General features: G+C 39.6%; 1 protein-coding gene and 1 long non-coding RNA gene across 5 annotated transcripts in view; one reads left to right on the top strand and one right to left on the bottom strand.

Moving 5' to 3' along the window:
* The window catches only part of astn1 (astrotactin 1), a 566677-nt gene that overhangs the window by 485631 nt on the left and 64517 nt on the right, over nt 1-16529 (bottom strand). The window lies entirely within an intron of this gene.
* On the top strand, nt 980-1792 carry LOC120569031. The gene is made up of 2 exons (XR_005640828.1): nt 980-1293; nt 1378-1792. It is a non-coding gene; the product is annotated as an uncharacterized LOC120569031 (long non-coding RNA).

The raw sequence follows: 16529 nt of genomic DNA, 5'->3' as shown, positions 1-16529 counted from the left end.
ATGTAGCACTACCTGCATGTCAAAGTTGTCACATATGCAGTAAAATACCTCAACATCTACTGGACGAATTGGCACAAATGTTGTACAGACGTTAATGGTTCCCAGACGATGTATCCTAATGATTGGTTCTGCTACCAGACTCTTAGGCTGCTAGGGTGTATAAATAAATAGTGGTCGATTGCATTTCATGGGTAGTCAGTGTCAGCTATCACCACTGCATATACATCAAACCCCTCTATAAGCTGCAAGAGTGTATATCCATGTTAAGAGGTACAAAAAAAATCCCAGGAAATGATGAAACTCAAGAGATAAAGATGAGTAAACAGTGATTTTATGGAAGCAGTGGAGCATAAGAAAGATTGTGCTTTGTGTCATACCTCAGTTCCTCAGACACTGCACTCCTCGCTGTTTGAAATATTAGTGATGTATGCCAAAAACACGCACAGCGCAGAAATGGAAACATTTATAAATGCATGACAGAGCTTTATGGGTGATTCTCTGTTATGTAAGTGTGAAGAGTAGCAAAGATGCATCAGGCTCATAAGTCATGAGAGGTAAGAGCACTGAGTGGAAGACATAAATCGAAATAGAGATCACTGAAAGTGCAACCGGGACTCCAATGTGTAGCAGCTCTGCACTCTACATTAAAATGCAGTAATCGAAATGCTGTTGAAAAAATGGTTATATGAAATGTATTTAACCAAATTAGAATCAACCAAGACACTATCTAAATGATGAAACCGGTACTAAAAGTGGGACTGACAACCAGAAAACATAATGCTGTGGCCGGAGCGGAGACATATTGAAAACGTAAGGACTTTTTCACCAGGAGGACAATATGTTAAAAAAATTATATATATATATATATATATATATATATATATATATATATATATATATATATATATATATATATATATATATATATACACACACACACATATATACACTATATACATATATACACTAATTCCTAAAATCCTGCTGGTTCTGTGGTGTTGAACTTTTAAGTTACTAAAATAGAAATGTACAGTATATAAAATAAATGGGTGTATCTATAATAAAAACTTGCCTAAATAGCCGCCTTTTCCTAAAATTGTTAGGCTGCTGTGGCTGCTGCTAGACAGATCTCTGTCTCTGCTCCCCCCCCTCCCCTCTCTGTCCTTAATTACAGGAGTGAAGTCTGGTGTGCGGGAGTCAGGGTTCCAGCTGCAGCCAATCTACTCCAATCACTTCTGCTACATATACCTGGTCAACCTACCACTCCTTGTCAGATCATAGTCTAGACCACATGTTAGTCTTGCTGCGGCTACCACCTGCTAGTTGCTCTCTGTGGTTTTTGGCCTGTTCTAATTGTTCTTTTTTTTTGTGCTACAGTATTGGAACCTGACTCCTGCCTCCACTTCACTCCTGCCACCCACCCACCTATCCTGCTTGCCGTAACTGGACCTCTCAACGGACTCGACACCACCACTTGGACTACACGGTATTATTCTGGCTCTGAACCCTGGACCTGTACCCCTCTGTGGACCTGGACTTGTTATCCCCTTTTGTTAAAACCTGGAACTTTGAACTTTTGGAATAAACCTGTTAACTCCGGCTCTGCTTTGTGTCTGCATTTGGGTTCTATTCAGTCAAAAACGTAACAAAAATACTGTTGTGTTCTGTTTTTGGCAAATCCGATGCTGCCTGTTATTGTGCGTCAATTGTCACTTTCAGTGGGTTTCTTTCCCCTTGAGAGTGCCTTTTATGGCTTGACAAACTTCTAAACTGAATAAAATATTTAAAGCAATAGTGCGTAGTTTCTGCCGCCCCCATGAGGAATTCTAAGTAACGACCCAATCTTCTGAACGTAGCCATACTGAGAAATGGAGAGAGAGAGTTGTGTGGAGCTGATAGTCTTAATTAGTTCTGTAGCAACTCATTGCTTGAATGTAAAGGACGTTCATTAATATCAAAACATTATGCACTAAAGCTTTAAAAACCCAAATGAATGAAAAATGCATTGTCAGAAAGCTGAAAACAGATGTTAACGAATAGGTTTAAGTGCTTATATTTGTTATTTCTCCTAAAAATAATATGTGCTACATTCTCACCTGCATAGTTATGGTAATAGCTATTCAGTGTATTGTCATTATTTTATTACTGGTTTATAGTTTTATGTTGTTGGAAGTTGATGCCCTCATTCCCTTTCAAATTAGGAATGCCGACTTTGCAGGATGGTACACAGTGCACACCCGTATATGGTTTATGGATTACTTTGAACTTTCTGCCACGTAATGGACTATTACACTAATTGCTAGCATGACCCAGTGCTATAGAGAAATCTATTACCCAAATACAGTATATTGTGCCAGCTCTACTGGTATACAAGCTATCCAATAATGTAAGGCTCATTTTACACACAGATGTCACAATGAAATTAACAGAAGCAGTGCACGCACAATGCAGATCAGAAAGGGATGGTGCGGGTGCGCTGAAGGGACACAGTCCATTAGCGTATAGTCCATAATTGATCAAAGTCCATACTATGTGCTGGTTTATTCGTGCTGCGGCGCACCGATGGTTGCAGGGTTGCGAAATCGCGGCCTGTAAATAATAATGAGGATTAGGGTTGATCAAAAGAAAAGAGCCCAGAACTGAGTGACTCAAGCGGTAAGTTAAGGCACTTGTGTTGGCATGGGAGATGAGAATTCGGACGGGAACAAGAGTGAAAGGCGACAGAGCAGTGAAGAGGTAAGACATGAAACACTCAAGACACCCAGCTCTTACTACAAAAAACGTTATCACTGCAAGGCCTTGTGGAGAGATCTATATATAAACACAGGCTACATGCTCCACAAGACCATTACACTGATTACTGCCCAATATGTAGGTGCAAGCAATATTTTACTGCTGATCACAGGCTTTTACACAGTGTGCAAAACTTCAGGAACGTGTCGAGTTACACCACCTTTGCACCTGCACAATGTGGGTCTCAATTGATTCAAAGCTATAGGTACTTCTGTTTGGTCCGCTTCATCTGTAGCCATATTTCATGTGTTTGTTTAATGCATTTGAGGGGTAATTTGGGGGTGCTACTTACCTCGTAAAGTGTCCTTGAATTGTGTAGAGGAGCACAAAGTGTGTCTAGCTGTGTGGAGATTTTGTAATGTTAAACGTTATGTATGCTCACCTCTGGGAGATAGTGGTGCTGTCCAGTATAAATTGAGAGCCATATAAAAGCCTTTTTTTATTTTTTTTTTTTGCTCATTTTTTTTGCTTTTTTTTTTTTTTTTTAATAAACTTTGTCTCATTATACTGTACGTGTATTCGGCCACCCTGTAAATAAATATGCACTTGTTGGAATTCAAGAAGTCTGCCTTCCTATCGTTTTGTTCACCCTCTGGCTAAGCTACACAACAACAGGGATATCTTGAGCTGTGCTGAATTATTTATCTGTTTCTGGTAAGTTACCCAACTGCTGCAAGACTTGATCACTGTATTAGATCTTTTATTTTTATTTCCATATCAAGTATTTAACCACATAAGATTACATTATTGTAGGTAAACCTCTTCAAACTATTATGTTCTACATGCAAAGCTAAATAAAAAACATCAATAATAGCATACATCTAGCTACAAAACTTCATAAAATATATTCATATACACAACTTAAAAACATTATACAATAGATACAAAGGGTATCAGCCTTTGAATGTTTGCCAAAAAGGAAGGGAAACCAAGTGTGTTGATCAACATTATTCCTGCTCAACTCAGCATTAACTGTTATTATACTAGCATGCTAAATATTAGTATCTAGTTCAAACCCATTGAGACCAATGGTGTGAGCGACTTTTAGCCTCGTTTTCCTATAACACATAATGTATACAATATCCTGATCCTTTTTTACATCTCCCAGACTTGAAGTAGCTAGCTAACTAATGTTTCTAAATGGACAACTCACACTATGTGCACCATGTACAGTATGTAAGCACTTACCTTAAACAATTCAGGGTAAGAGGAGGCATTATTAATATTTTGTGCACATGCTGTACATACATAAGATTACAATGCAGTCCCTACTAGCGCTCGACTTCCCGCCGTGTGAGTGTACACCACGTTCTTTATCAGACAGCCCATTACACTGATTGCTGGCAAAGGAAACACTTGCATGCTGGATAATAGCCATAACCCTTATAAAGATTATAAGCTGTATACAAACACTTAATGCATTTCCTTTGACAGAGCAGTGTGTGTGTGTGTGTTTGTGAAATTGTTAGAGTATAACAAGGTTTGGCTTGACAATAACTGATGCCCTCCTGCCGCAGTGAAAAGGGAGTACCCTCTGCCAATAGATGAGATTTAGGAGTCCCGACTGGTTTTAACCTAAATGCAAATGATGTGCCAGAGTGTGACAGGGCACTTTTTAAAAAGTGTTCTCTCTCTCTATCTCTCTCTCTCTCTCTCCCTGGGGACTAGTTTGCCATGAGTGGGATTAATGAGACCGCCGCCTTACTGCACGGAACCGTGTACGGTACCACCCAGCAGAGAGGTGGGAGAACATAAGAGAAAGAAAAAAAAGAGAGAAAGAAAGAGGTTCGGAGGAAGACAGAAAAATGCGAGAGAGTGGTGGAAAGGGAGTGGTAGAAAAGGGAAAGTGGCCACCCACCAGCTTTACAATGGATCAAAGTAATCTGATTAGGCCGCATTATTAGCGCAGCCCCTCTGAATGCAGATTTGCTAAACCTTTTAGTTTAAAGGAGTTTCAATTCCTTTAGAATTAAATTGATGTAGCATCTATCTTAAGCATTCTGAAAGCCTAATCTTTAACCCAAGGATAAATAGATGGGCAGTACCACCACAGTGGATCCCAGCACAAAGCTTGCCCCCCCCCATTCACTAATTGATTGACAGAGCACTTGGGACTGCCAGAATGTGATAGATTACAGAGAATTCTGAGTGTTTTGCTTACATTCATACCGATTGTACTTTGCATTAAAATGAGATGAAAAACACCTCTGCTTACTCAAGCACAGGTGATATAATTAGAAGAAATCCTCACGGGGAGTTTAACTTACTGCAATATGATAATAACAAAAGAAATTACAGTGAAGTAGTCTGTCTGGTGTTGTTTTAGGGACAAGCCGGGCAAAGTTTTTAGGGAGAATCCCACAATATAACGCTGTCAGATTTAAGGACCCAGCGGGGAGGTTTTGTTTTGTTCCAGGCAATAACATCACAGTGATGTGTCAGTGGTGGAATAAAATCATTCTTCTTATTGGAGAGTGCTTCTGGATACGATGAGGGGCTCAGTGTTAAAGTGGAGCTGCAACAAACTCATACAGGCCCTCTGGGACTTTCAGGCTACAGCGTGGTGCTAACAATGTCACCAGGTTCTTTTTGTGCCTGCTGTCGCTATAATGATATATTAACTGGACAATTCATCCATAATTACAAAAAAAAAGAAAACCTTTCATAATTAACTTCTAGTGGTATCTATCCATGCATATGGTTTGGATTCTGTGGTTTGGTGGAGATTTCTATCTCTGAGTTTTCTACTATATCAATCCATTTTTTGGGGCATTTTATTTAGGCCTTTATTTCTGACAGGACAGCTTTAGACATGAAAGTGGGAAATGGGCCACAGGTCGGAACCGAACCCACAGCTGCTGCGTCAAGGACTGAGCCTCTGTTTGTGGCCGCGCGCTCTACCAGCTGAGCTACCCAGGCGCCCCCTACCTCGACAACAGATATTAAATCAACATAATTAAAAAAAAAACTATCTTGTCTAGACCGAACAGACCTACTGTTGAGTAAGGTTATCGTGTGACTTTTAAGAAATTGCGTTGTTGCAAACGTCAATGTGATTTAAGAAAAATAAAAAAATCATACTTTATTGAATATTACAGTCATAAACAATGTCCATACTGAGTTTGTAACCCCTTATTACATCAAATGAATAAACTGTTATTGGTGCTATAGTGAGAATTCCAATAATCAAAAGAATACATACAATACTATAAACAGTAATACAGTAGAAGAAACACAGAACAATAACATAAAAATGATTTCAAAAAGTAAATAAGAGGAAAAATAAAGATTTGTTCCTAATATAGTAAAGCCCCATAAACGTTTACCTGAAAGACAGTAAAGATATACTGAGTTTACTTATACAGACATACTGTACTTACTGTATATGCATGTCCACTTTGAATTGGCTTCTCTTATTTCTGGAACAGAACCAACAAGCTGCAGTTTTATTTGTTGTGCTCACAGCATTGAAACGTTACATTTAAAAAAATGAACAGCGTCTCTTTGGTCCAGAATAAGTGTCGGTATTAGCCCAGATAGTCCAGACCTTGCTGTTATCACTTTTTATCAGGACCTTTTCTTTAGTATGGAAACAGGTTGCTGTCATTTTTGTTAAGTATTTTATTGTATTGAATATTGTGGATATTATTTAAACTTGTCTTAAATTTTGTAAAGCGAGGTGGTGATGGCGGGTTCCGCCATCCATTCTGACATACCCCCACTCCGACACTGACGTCAAATTGTCAGAGTGGCGGCACTTTCGTTGTTTTCAAACGTCCCACCACTCCGACAATTTTTGTTTCCGTTATGGTTAGGGGTTAGGGGTTAGGGGTTAGGTTTATGGAATAGAAGCATGTCGGAGTGGCAGCATGTCGGACTGGCAGCATGTAACCAGTGATGGACCAGTGGGGGGGTTCATACGTAGAGGTGATGTGTTCATGTCATGAGCTGTAGGTTTTGGGTTTTGTTTTAAAAAAAAAAAGAAAAAAAAGAAAAGGTAATCATAAAAAGCATGGAAATGTTCTCAAGCAAATACAAATGAACTAATATATCAACACTACTGAAAATATCAATGCATGACAAAATGTACAATTACAATAACACCAACTGTATTACAGAACTAAAACAGAAACCTACATCCCAAATCTCAACACACATTCAGCTTGTGTCCGAGTTTCCTTTCACAGAGGTTGTAATGCCACAAGTGTATTCTCTCTCTCTCTTTTTTTTTTTTTTTTTTTTTTTTTTTTTTTTTTTTCTCTCTGAGACAACGATAACAATCGTCACAACGCGCGGTCACCAGAGGGCAGAAATTACTTTGGAGTTTTGGATTTGGAATTCCCCAAACTTAGCAGTTATAAACGACTATCAAGGAGAACTCGAGATTCTTGAGCTGAGGTTCCGGCTGAGAATGAAAGAGTGTGGCAGGAGAGACAGAGTAGGCTACTAATGTCCAGATCATTATTCCAATGTACACACATGAGGTCGTCCTTCAAGCCTGTCCTCTAACTACACCAAAGTAAGGCTGCTATGCCATGAACTACTACAACTACTATTTCTAATCACTGTTCCATTATCTTTATTGTGACTATTATTGCCACTGTTCATCACATCCCCAACCGGCACCTTCAGACACCGCCTACCAAGAGCCTGGGTCTGTCCCAGGTTTCTCCCTAAAAGTGAGTTTTCCTCGCCACTGTCGCACTAAATGCTTGCTCTTGGGGGAATTACTGGAATTATTGGGTCTTTGTAAATTATAGATTGTGGTCTAGACCTACTCTATCTGTAAAGTGTCCTGAGATAACTCTTGTTATGAGTTGATACTATAAATAAAACAGATTTGAATTTCAGAGGGGGCTGTGAAGTACCGATTTCACACAGTAAACTAGAGTTCAGATTCTCTGCCCGAGTCTGAACTTGACCCACGGCCAAGGTCGGGCCGATATTTCCAACCACTATTCTCGAGCCGGGCCAGGCCCTTGATCAAGCATTTGTGTTTTTTTAATCATTACTTTATTAGCCTAACTGGGTGGGGACAAAACTATGCCTTGGACTGTTCAGCTCGGTTTCAGACTGATACCTCCGGTCCAGGCTGGTCCGTATCCTCAACACGTGCCTTTTTCAGTCGCGGAAAATACTTTTCAATACCAATTCTGGATTGAAGCAGCAAACATTCAGTGTAAGAGTAAAAAAATGACATAACATTATTTATAATACGTTTATTTGATTCACAGCTGCTACATATAGTGTTTTGACCTCGACAACCCAACTGCATTTTACCACAAACTTGCGTCTAGTTAACTCTCTAAAGCAGGCGCAATCGCTCTTTTGCTAAGAGTCGGGTCGGGACTCCAACATTAACACACTGACAACACTGTATTCAGAATATACAATATTTTTTATAGCACTTTTTAATGTGTGATTGTGTAAAGGTGTTCATGAGATAGATACCAACCTTTCGTCAACTTGTGAATTTCGCCAGCCGTCTTCTCTCCTGTCATGGAGAAAGACGCTGTGTGCACGGTGGGAGGAGCTGTGTGTGTGTGTGTGTGTGTGTGTGTGTGTGTGTGTGTGTGTGTGTGTGTGTGTGTGTGAGGGAGACGCAAGTGACAGAGAGACGGAGGAGAGCAAGGAAAGGAAATGCAGCTGAACGAGTTTTAAATAGCGTTCATAAAAAAATTAATAACGAAACGCAATGTGGTGTTGATAGTGCGTCATACCGCCACACATTAGTCCATGTGCGGGAGACACTGTAAATCCGGCTTGGGCTCATAATTCCAGTTAATGTGTCGGGCCGGGCTGGGCTCGGACACAACATGTACGGGCTCGGGTAGAGTTGGGCTTGATTTTTTGGGCCCAATCTAAGCTTTACAGTAAACACAGCGTTTTAGCTTTTAACAGAGGGTTAGGGGACGACTTTCACATAATGAAACCTTTACATGTTATATCTTTAGTGGATACATGATGATCTGAATATGTTTTGTGACCTTTTGATAATGTGTTTAGTCTCTTTTACATCATCTGTAAGTCATACCAAAACTATCACCAGGCTCTTAAAGCAGGGGTCTTCAACGTTTTTTAAAGCCAAGGACCCTTAAACTGAAAGAGAGACGGAGCAGGGATCCCCTGCTTCATATGTATAAAATTAAGTTGAATATTTAACTGGGCCTAGAATAACGTGTGGGCAGCCTAAAGCCTTTGTACATAGCTTTTAATAATTGTTGACATGATTTTAATAATCATCTTTTAATGTTAAAGGTCCCATGACCTGGTGCTCTTAGGATGCTTTTATATAGACCTTAGTGGTCCCCTAATACTGTATCTGAAGTCTCTTTTATATAGACCTTAGTGGTCTCCTAATACTGTATCTGAAGTCTCTTTTATATAGACCTTAGTGGTCCCCTAATACTGTATCTGAAGTCTCTTTTATATAGACCTTAGTGGTCCCCTAATACTGTATCTGAAGTCTCTTTTATATAGACCTTAGTGGTCCCCTAATACTGTATCTGAAGTCTCTTTCCCGAAATTCAGCTTTGGTGCAGAATTACAGCCACTAGAGCCAGTCCCATAATGAGCTTTCCTTAGGATGTGCCATTTCTGTGTCTGTAGCTATTGAGGAGGAGAGAGGGGGGGCAAGGTGGAGGGTGGGGGTGTGGCCTTGACCAACTGCCACTTTGCTAGTTTGAAATCCATGATGTCTCTCTCTCATGGGTGGGCCAAATTCTCTGGGTGGGCAAAGCAGAGAAAGGGGAGGTAACCTTCTCTCTGCTCCTTATGACCTCATAAGGAGAAGATTCCAGATCAGCCCATCTGAGCTTTCATTTTCTCAAAGGCAGAGTAGGATACCCAGGGCTCGGTTTACACCTATCACCATTTCTACCCACTGGGGGACCATAGGCAGGCTGGGGGAATGCATATTAATGTTAAAAAACCTCATAAAGTGACATTTTCATGCCATGGGACCTTTAAACATACAGTGGTGGTACAGTGAATCCTTAGGATGAACTGTATCTGTGGTGACTACCTTACGCCAGTAAGCCTAACATCAAAGGATTTTTTTTCACAAATGGGCTGATTTACAGTATATTTCTAATTTTGGATTTTGCATTCATTATAATTCTTGTTCAAATGCTGCGTACTAACCCCAGACCCCGTGTCTTAAAGTTTAAAGAGCTTTGTGTAATAAACGAGTCTTTTCGCTGGTTTCACAGTTGAGATGTGACCCAGGCCTTGTTTGCGATACACTGTCTATATGAATCTTATATCCCTCTCCTGCATATGTCTGTTTGCATGTGTGGCAACTGTTTGCATGGACAGAGCAATCTCAATATCACCCTGGAAACAAAGCTTGAATGGATCATGAAAACCATCACTCAAAAACAGTAGGCCACAATATAGCACATATTGTAATATATCATTTTATATTTGAGATTCTTCTGAACGGGATATGAGATTATTGAGAATATGATAACGTACCAAAATATACTGAATATTAAGGGAAGACTGTTGAGCAGGTAAACTGGAGCTTTGTCCTTTACCATACCACATCAGCCTGTTCTCATGAACCATTCGTTCAAAAAGCTACGAAAAGTTAAGCACTGTAATACGTAAGCATTCCAGTTTTTTTGCTGATGCACAACATTGACGGCCGAAAAATAGGAACGCGGCTGACCGCTAAAAACACAGGACTTTCGAGCCAGGGAGCGGAGTTCGCTTCCTGTTTCACCCAGGAAGTGCATGTTCCTTGGGAGTGTTTTAATGCAAACCACGATCTTTTTCCAAATCTTAACTAGTCGTTCGTACTTCCGCGATGTCCCAAAGAAATTGAAATTACAGTCATACCCCGGCTGCAATGAAGGTGCAGAGATGCCAAGAGCGTAGATGCGGAAGACCCAGAAATGCGGACCAATCGAAGCTCAGCACTAGCACCGCCAGGCATTGTAGGGGTACTACAACCGCCAAGTCCGACGCCTGTACCCTTTTGTCATTGCTGATGGGCCAATAATCACTCCTCTCCATCTCTATAGCGCTGCGTTAATATCTATATGCAACAAGGACACACGCAGCCCCAACACACTATTCACAGCCACTTAACTAATCTGACAGCTTCAACCCAAACTGTTAGTAGTGTACAGTAAAATGTGCTATTTTAGAAAAACTATTTTCATGCTCCCAACTGTTGCAGTAATAGTCCGGTTATATGTGCTGTGTCGTTCAGTTAAGTCAACACAAAATCTGAGAGGTTTCTGTGAGCAACTCCCACAAACACAACAAAAAACATAATGCGTTTTTTGAACAAAAACACATGAACCAGAAAATGTACATTTAACTTCCAGTTGCTATCGTCAGCTTTTGGTAAACACAAGTCAAATGTCTTGGTCCTGATCAGTTCACTTGACCTACTGTAATTTTTTTCACATGTCCACAATTATTAAAAAGAAAGAAAAATAAGTCCATATAAAAATCCTGCATTTTGAACACCCCTCGGACAATCTCTGACATATTTTTGTGACATATTATAGACAAAAAATGCCAACGCAGCAGCCAACATATTTGTTTCTCATTTGCTATCACAGTCCTCAGCTCATATTGACTATTCTAAGTACAGGAATATTTCCTATAATATATACTGTACATAATAAAATTATGATCAATTTAACTATTTCTTTACAAACTACAGTTTATCCATCTGTCCACTGGCTGGCTGTTGTTCGCCAATATAAACATGAATCAAAGACGCATATTTCCCAAAATCTTTAACTTTTCCTTTAAATTTTCATTTAATTTAATTGTCACTTTTTTCAGTATGAACACAGTAGATATTCAAACCCTGCATATAATAATTACTATGTAGCATGAAATTAGGGCGCATATCAGCATGGTGTGGCTTTGACTCTCTGACTGTAGGTAGATTTTAGGAGTTACTTTTTAGCAGTTTGATTTCACCTTACAACATATTTCACCATGTGCTGATTCTCTGCTGATACAGAGGACAGACACATGCAGTGATTTATTTGGATCAAGGTGTTTCATCTTATGCTGAGTCATTACTCAACCCATAGTTTTCCCCGAGTCTGACAACATGCAGGTCGGGGCTATGATGCACTGTGCTGTGAATTTTAATTTGGCTCCATCTGTAATCAGCATGCAGTCTGTTCTGCTGCTTTCAAAAATATAAATAAAAACAAATAAGGTCCAAAAAGCAGTTTTAAGGGCCTCTAAAGAGAAAACATGTTGAGTAAGTACTGAAGTCTTGATATCGATTTTTTACAGCCAACTTCACAATAAACAACTACAGGTGAACTTCAGAACAGCTGAAGAGAGCAGAATGAAGAGCAACGGTTGTGCCTCTTATTATTGTAAAGCACTCCTCTTATACATCACATATTGCTAAAAATGGCAATATGTGTATTGTACTGGACAGTACCTAAAATAAACCCATGAAGAAGAAAAAAAGCATCCTGTGCCTTACTTCACAATGTAGCCAAATCTCAATCACAATTTCATACCTGTTCATCTTTGGTACACAGTCGTTTCACAAAGTAAGCAGCTTTGATGAAGTTTTTCCAAAGACATAGTGGAGTAGCTTCTTTGAAAATCGCAATCTTTTGTTGTTGTTTGTTTTTCACTTTGATACACTCAAGTTTTTCGGTTTTTACTTTTATGAGTCAAAAATGGAAGTAGACACAAGTTCGTATTGCGTCCTGATTAAAAAGGACACAAAGTTTGATAATACAAGACCAGGGTTTATAATTTCTTTCAGAAATTTGGTGCAGATAATCAACACTATACATATACACTCACCTAAAGGATTATTAGGAACACCTTACTAATACCGTGTTTGACCCCCTTTCGCCTTCATAACTGCCTTAATTCTTTGTGACATTGATTCAACAAGGTGCTGGAAGCATTCTCTAGAAATGTTGGCCCATATTGAGAGGATAGCATCTTGCAGTTGATGGAGATTTGTGGGATGCACATCCAGGGCATGAAGCTCACGTTCCACTACATCCCAAATATGTTCTATTGGGTTGAGATCTGGTGACTGTGGGGGCCATTTTAGTACAGTGAACTCATTGTCACGTTCAAGAAACCAATTTGAAATGATTCGAGTTTTGTGACATGGTGCATTATCCTGCTGGAAGTAGCCATCAGAGGATGGGTACATGGTGATCATAAAGGGATGGACATGGTCAGAAACATTGCTCAGGTAGGCTGTGGCATTTAAATGATGACCAATTGGTACTAAGGGGCCTAAAGTGTGCCAAGAAAACACCCCCCACACCATAAGACCTGCTCAGTGGTAACAAAGCATGATGGATCCATGTTCTCATTCTGTTCATGCCAAATTCTTACTCTACCATCTGAATGTCTCAACTGAAATTGAGACTCATCAGACCAGCCAACATTTTTACAGTCTTCAACTGTCCAATTTTGGTGAGCTCGTGCAAACTGTAGCCTCATTTTGAGAGATGAGTGGTACCCAGTGGGGGTCTTCTGCTGGTGTAGCCCATCCGCCTCAAGGTTGTGTGTTGTGGCTTCACAAATGCTTTGCTGCATACCTCGGTTGTAACGAGTGGTTATTTGAGTCAAAGTTGATCTTCTATCAGCTTGAATCACTTCAGCTGATTCTCCTCTGACCTCTAGCATCAACAAGGCATTTTTTGCCCCCCAGGACTGCCGCATACTGGATGTTTTTCCTTTTTCAGACCATTCTTTGTAAACCCTAAAAATGGTTGTGCGTGAAAACCCCAGTAACTGAGCAGATTGTGAAATACTCAGACCAGACCGTCTGGCACCAACAACCATGCCACGCTCAAAGTTCCTTAGATCACTTTTCGTTCCCATTCTGACATTCAGTTTGGAGTTCAGGAGGTTGTCAAGACCAGGGGCCTGTTTCACAAAAGCAGAATATATAAATCCAGGATAACTGATAAAGCGAGGCTTGACCTAGTCTAATCTGTGCATCCTGGCTTGGTGCGTTTCACGAAGGCCAAGCCAGGCTGAGGAGGAGAGACTAGGTTGAACCAGGCTGAAGTAATTCAGATAGATGCGCGTCCACGGCTTTCCTCAAAAGACCGCGAGGTCGATCACAGATTTACCGATGCCAAAATGGAGAATATGTATTGTACACACTTTATACAGAGTAAGCAGCAGCTTCTTGTGGAAGTATGACGACGTGAAACACATTTGTATAAAAAGAAAAGAAACACGGCCGCTGTAATGAAACAGCGAGTGAAAGCGTAGCAGACGATCACGGACCGACTGAATGTGTAATTGTAGCCTAAATATATATATTAACTAACCACTGCTCTGAACTGAAACCGTCATAATCTTACCATCCAAGGATTAGGCTACTAATCATTTGCACAAATTAACAGTTGTACTCTTTGCCTTAAAAGTAAGCAGAAGATAATGTTACTCAGGAAATTTACCATGAAGATCAATTTTCTATAACGCTAGAATATCTCTCTCTCTCTCTCTCTCTCTCTCTCTCTCTCTCATGGGCTAAAATATAAGTTTCCTAAGTCATATTAACTTCCACTGCTCGCTTTTAATGCAACAGAATGCAGGTGTTCGTTTTGCAAATGACAGTGACTCATTGAATGGTTTCAGTTAAGAGCATTAGTTCATAAATGTATATTTTTAGGCTATCGTTTAGTCTGTCCGCTATTATCTACCACGCTTTTTCACGCGTTTTATTTTTTAATTTTTTATAGATGACGAGTTTCCTTCTCTACATATTAAATTCCGTGCTCCCTCATGGGCATATAAAATAAAGACACTGAAGAAATTTGACTCTAAAATCTAGAAACTATAAAGATAATTAAGTGATAAATTCCATGCACACTGTAAACATGAATGGAACAGAGTATATTCATCAGTTATTTCCCCCCAGCAATATATAAGGTCAAAAACCATTGAGGTGTCCTCTCCCTGTTGTTACCGTAGCCTAGATCACTAGATAGTTACTGGTCCAGTGAACTAAGACTATCATTTGGGAGGATTGTACAATTAGGATATGTTCTTAAAATTGTACAATCCTCCCAAATTATATTCCCAGTTTACTGGACAACACAAATTGTGTGCTAAGAATGCCAAGTACAATACAAACATGATCCGTATTGTTAAAGAATTAAAAAAAAAATGTATCAACTAAAATAAATCAAGGTGCATTGGTCAACTATAAAAATGTACAGCATTGTATGTATTGCCCTTAGTAACATACTTAATTTCAAACACATTTGAAATGTTATCAGCCTTTTCTAATTATCTCAACAACTGCCGTAATATATCCATCAAACTTCTAACAACAATATGAACAACAGTACATACAGCAATATAACAGTAACAATGACTGTCACATGAATAATTATTAAAAAAATAATGGTCACAACTTTAAATAATACCAGTACTTAAATGAACAGCAATATGCACCGGTTGGATTTTAATCCAGGCTGATAACAACAGGGTAAAACCTCTGCTGGGTGAACAGAAAAGGCTCCAGGATTAAATAAATCCTGGCTGTTAGCCTGGTCGGGAGCAGGCTAGCTGTACAGAATAAATCTCCATGGTGATTTATGTGCCTCCGCTTTCGTGAAACTGAGTCAAGGCTAAATTCATCCAGGATAACAGGGAAATCCCAGCTTAATCCCTTATCTTGGTTTTGTGAAACAGGCCCCTGGACGACACCCCTAAATGCATTGAAGCAGCTGCCATGTGATTGGTTGATTAGATAATTGCATTAACGAGAAATCTTATAGCTGTTCCTAATAATCCTTTAGGTGAGTGTATGTGGTGATTTTATGAATGTGCTACTTTGTCTTCCCTAGAAACAGTAATGTGTGGCTTCCATGGTTTATTAGCATGTCTCTCTATGAGAGTGCCAAGGTATTCGCCCTAGCTAGAATGTAAATACAACTGCTTAGTGGATGGCAGACAAACAAAAACAACAAAAACGCTAGTGGCCGGGGCATCTCTTTCTTTAATCAATTTATTAAAGCAACATTGAATTATATTTGAAAGACAAAATAACACATTCCTTTACAAACGTAAAGTTTAAGTCATTAGCAATATTAACGCTATTTAACGCAGCATTAGACCACACAGTGGCCATTTTAAACACGTGACCATAACATCTGACCAAGACCTGTGACCGCAGTGGCAGTTTTTATAATGTCACCGTTGTAGTTAAGGTAACGGGACATCGCAGTTTTAAACATTAGTTTATGTTGTGAAATGGATCTAGTTAAGTTTAGGCAACATACTTAGTTTGGGTTGGAAAAACATCGGGGATTGGCTTATAATGAGTCACGTAAAACTACTAAAGTGATGACGTAGCAACGTCACGGACGTACCTATGTTGCAGACTAAGGTCCGCAAAACTCGATTCATTTTAAAAATTGACTGTTGACCTTTGGTTTTACAAGGGACACGAACCGCGGTCTCCCAAGTGAAAGTCCTGTTTGTTTGACCAACCCACCCTGCCTCTGGCGCTCTTTACACCTTCCTTCCTTGTTTGCTCCTGCAAAAATTACTACAGATACATGAGGTCTCCAACTAACAATAAAAGTCAATATGGGTCTCATAAGCTGCTTGCACAATCAACCTAATTGGTCAATTTTCTGGGTGAGGACGGCTGGATATTACAGAGTCAGTTTACAGGCTTTAGGACTCTACTACACTTGGCCTGATGTTTCAGTATGTTTTGGCTTAACATTTCAATGGAAACTTAC

This window comes from Perca fluviatilis, chromosome 11, assembly GCF_010015445.1.
Source record: "Perca fluviatilis chromosome 11, GENO_Pfluv_1.0, whole genome shotgun sequence".
Lineage (NCBI taxonomy): Eukaryota > Metazoa > Chordata > Actinopteri > Perciformes > Percidae > Perca > Perca fluviatilis.
Note: the sequence above shows the minus strand (reverse complement) of the source record. Positions and strands in the feature narration are given on the sequence as shown.